Raw genomic sequence first — 4,502 nt, 5'->3', positions numbered from 1 at the left:
TGCCTTGGCTTCTGGAGAGGCTGTGGAGCAGAGCAAGACTCATGCTCAGACTCAAGCAGGATGCAGGGCATGGGGTACCCTCCCCGTGGACATGCAGACCCCCCTCCATCCTGCGGCATGGAGTCTGGCCTCCAAGCAAGACAGGAGCAGCCACCCGAGCACCCCAGCACCCCAGCCCAGCCAAGGAAGAGGGAGGTGCCCACCAAGTGACTTGGTCAGAGGGATGGAACCCCAAAATTCTGTAAGCGGCTCTCCCCACCCTGCACACCTGAGGAAGCAAAGGCCAGCCCTGTTCTGCTCATCATGCCAGTGATTCATCTTCCTCTTCTAGAAGCCTAAGGAACAGCTCCTCAGCTCCCCCCTCCCCCACACAGCTGGCTGCCAGTCCCAGCCCAGGGCCACGCCCCAGTTACTTCCCTCACCTGGGATTCAGAGTCTCCAGGGAAAGCCAAAGTCCAGGGCAGCTACAATGTGGGAAGGAAACAGTGTGGTTAGCAAAGCATTAGGGATGGGTGCTGGGAGAAGGAGAGAGCAGGATTACAAGAGCTACTGTTTACCAGACCTACTCAGTGCTGGCCCTGTCCTTAGCACTTTGTACTCATGAACCATCACCATGCTGCTTACAGAGGAGACTGAGACTCAGAGATATGAAGTCACTTGTCCAGAGTCACACAGCAGCAGAGCTGGGATTTGAACCCAGGCAGTATGATTCCAGAGCCCATGCTCTTGGCTATTCTGCTTAGCTGCCTTCCCCCAGCCCAGCCCACAGGCCAACACGGGGGGCTTACCCTTGCCTCCGCGCTCGACCCCATATCCAATCAAGTCTTGATTCTATTGCCTGAATTTCTTGTTCTGCCCCATCTTCCACCCCAAGGCTCTAGTTCAGGCACTGGGCCCCCCTCGATGGTCTCCAGTCCCACCTTTTAAACTGCCTCTGGAGTGATCTTTGTGGAGCATAAATCTGACTCTTTTGCCTCTACTCAAAAGCCTTCTATGGCTCCCCACTACCTTCATAATAAAGTTCAAAATCCTATGGCCTCAGCCACACTCTGTCCACTCAGCACTGCTCACTCTTCCTTGAGGGTGTCTTTCTCCCTTACTTACCACTGAGTGTTTCTGCCACTTGTTTTTCCTCTCCCACTCCCACAGGGCAAATTTCACCTTATGCTTAGAGGCCCAGAAGCTTATCACCTCCTCCATGAAGCCTCCCCTGATTCCTGACCTTCTCCCCTGGGCAGTTGTCTGCTTCCACAGGGCGATGACAGCCCTGTCACAGGACACTGGCTCACTGGCCACGTGTCCAACCCCCCCAACTCTCCCACAGTGTATGCCTTCAGCTGCCATCAAAGCATAGCTCCGGGGCAGGGCGGCATCAGGGACAGCCTATTAGCCATCTCTCAGGTGGTTCCTGCAGGGAGTAGCCTGGAGCCAAGGCGAAGGCAGAGCCTCAGAATGCAGTGAGTCGGTCACACCAGCTCAGGAGCCTCCCCAGGAACTCAAGACTTGTGCCCTGGGATAAAACTGTGCCCTTTTTCTACTCCCTCTTTGCTTCTGTGCCACCCTGACATGGCCCCAAAGGCCCCTAATGGTGGACCTGGAGCCTGAGTGACCAGTCATAGGCCTCTCTCAAAGTCTACTGGCTCCCATGGTCTCTCTTCAGTGACTACGTTGTAATAATAATAAAGACAACAACAACAACAACGGCACTCACTGGTAGGAGTGCTTACTGTGTGCCAGGCATCCTGCCGAGTGCTTTACACGCCTCAAAACTCACGTAATTCCCAGTACAGCTAAGAGGAAGATGAGCAATGTGGGCCCCAAAGGTCCCAAATGTTAAGTAACTGATCCCAGACATGGAGGCGGATTCAGAGTTCTAACGGAGCACCATCTGACCTGAACGTCCAGAAGATGACTGCTGAGACACGCTGCCTCCTCCTGAGACATGCTTTTTCTTCCATGGATGGCACTAAGCTCTAAAAAAATCCAAACTCACTGCCATCGATTCAATTCTGACTCATGGCGACCTCCTCTGGGTTTCTGAGGCAGTAAATCTTTACGGAAGTAAATTGCCCAGCCTTCTTTCCACAGAATGGCTAATGGGTTTGAACCACCAGCCTTCTGGCTGTTGTAATTTGCCGTCGAGTTGAACCCAACTCATAGCGACCCCTCCTTGGGTAGCGACCCCTCCCTGGGTTTCTGAGGCAGTATCACTACGGAAGTAGATTGCCTAACCTGCCTTCCGAGGAGTGGCTGGTGGGTTTGAACCACTAGCCTTCTGGTTAGCAGTCAAGTGTACTACACTACCAGAGCTCCTCCCAAATTCTCAAACTGCTTTCACCCCAGAATGATTCAAACCAGAGCGGAAATCCTGTAGTCAGCAGATTCTGGGCTGTCCCCAGTGACCTCTGTGGACCTTCAGGATGTCCCTCCAGTCCTTCCCATCCAACTCTGACCTCTACCCGCACCCCCCACACACACAGCCAGGAAGTCAAGTTGCCTGCTTTCTTGGAAGACTCCAGGGGAGCCAGATGTACACAGCTGGGCAGTCCCTGCCCCCTCCCTCCCAGTGGGTACTGCTAGGACTTTAGGCCCCAGGGGACAGGCTTGAGATGAGTGGAGCTTTTCAAAGCCCTGTCAGGCCCCAAGAGGGGACAGGAGCCCAAGTTCCTTTTGCCCCACTGGCTCCCCCATCACTCTGGAGGGGTAAGTATGAGAAAGGCCCCGTGGGGAAGTCTCCCACCCAGCAGGAACCAAGACACCCTCCACATTCACCCTTTCTCTCTCTGAGGGTGAGGGCAAATGTAAGATCCAGTTGGGTAAGCAGAGAAAGTGGGAACAAAGGGAAGGAAAGTCATTTCCTGTTAAGAGGAAGGAAGGAGGCTGTGATCCAGCCAGCCACCTAGCCTGGCCCAGAGTTGCAGTCCTGGAGCCAAGGACAAGCTGACTGGGGCAGGGGACAGGGGACACTTCAGGGGCTCTGGGCAGACTCCCCTCTCCCTACTATCCCCCTTTCTCTCCACACCCCCCAAAATCCAACTCGGAACCACCTCTAACTTTGTTCTTTAACACCTCCACAAAGGAGCCTGTGGTTGGGTTGTGAATTAAACTTTGCTGGTAGTGTGGGTAGGAGTTGGGGCTATGCTTCCCTCACCCCCGTGCCCACCCTGTAAGGCCCAGACCCAGGTTCCTGCTCCTTCTCTTCCACCCCAGGGAAGCAGAGGGCACACAGAGCTGGGGTCACACTGCGCCAACCTCCTTCCTGGTGGGTGACCCTGAGCAGGTCACTGAGTCTCTCGGGTCCTCTGTTTTCTTATAAAATGGGAATAAGGTGGTCTGTCCTGCAGAATGGCCAAGAGGATCCAAGTGAGTGCTCAAGATTTGGTGCTGGTAGGTGCTGAGGACAGCTGGTTACTCCACTCTCTAGAGGCTCTGGGGTCTGGGCTCTGCTGCCGGTCCTGGAGACTGGGACCTGGCTTCCACCATTATTAAGAGCAGGAAGATTTCTTCCTGGGCGCTGCCGCAGCCTCTTCCCGGGTTCTCGGATCTGGGCTAGGGGAGGATGGACGCCAAGATCCCTCCAGGGGCACACACCTTGGGAGCTGCCCAGTTCCTCGGCTTCCCAGACCCCGACGGGGATCCGAGGCCCGAGAGCGGGGAGCCCTGGGCCCCTCCTTCCCCTCCCCTGACCCTAGCTGGGAAGAGGGGCCCGGAGTTTCGGGAACTCCGGAAAGCCCGGCGGTCTCCCGCAGGCGGCAGGGCAGGCGGCTGGCCCGGTCGCTGTGGGGCGCCGGTCGGGGACTTTAATTCGATCCATGTGCGGGACGCTGCCTCTTTGTGCGGGAGTTTCCGCTCTGCGCGCCCCTTCCCTAGCGCCCAGATCCCGACAGGGACGCGACCCTCCCCCCGGGAGTCCTCCCCACTCTGAGGATAGAGACCCAAGGACAGGACCTTCGCCCACACACGGCGTGCCACAGGCCCCCTCCAGGAGCGCCAAGCCTAGGGTACCGAACTGGGGTCCCAGCTGGGGGTAGGGCGCTCTCCGGTCAAGGGCTGCCCGCGCTGTCACCCGTGTGTGGCCGGGCAGGGACGAAAGACCGACCTCCCCCCTCTCCCCGTCCGGACCCGACCCGCTTACCTGGGCCGCCGCGCCCGGGGCTCGGCTCCGGCGCCCGAGCCGCGAGACCAGCCGCTGCGCTCCCGCCCCGCCGCCTCCCCGCCCCTCGCTCCCTTCGCTCCCCGCCCCGCGCCGCCACTTTACCATAAAAGGTGACGCTGCGGGGTGGGGGTCTGGGATCCCCACCAGGCGGAAGTGGTCTCCACCTGCCCCCCCACCTGCAAGGCAGAGCCCGCGCCGCCCCCTCTCCCTCCCTTTGTTCCATCCACCAGGCCTCCCTTCCCCCTCAGCCCAGGCCCTGGGGGGCAGGGGTCCTCCCCTGCAACCAACACCCCAAGTCCTTTGTGAGCCCCGAGGGATCACTACTCCATTCCCGCCGCCCCCCTCC

Source organism: Orycteropus afer, unplaced genomic scaffold (assembly GCF_000298275.1).
Source record: "Orycteropus afer afer isolate SDZICR_OR568_19922 unplaced genomic scaffold, OryAfe1.0 scaffold00288, whole genome shotgun sequence".
NCBI classification, from domain to species: Eukaryota; Metazoa; Chordata; class Mammalia; order Tubulidentata; family Orycteropodidae; genus Orycteropus; species Orycteropus afer.
Note: the sequence above shows the minus strand (reverse complement) of the source record.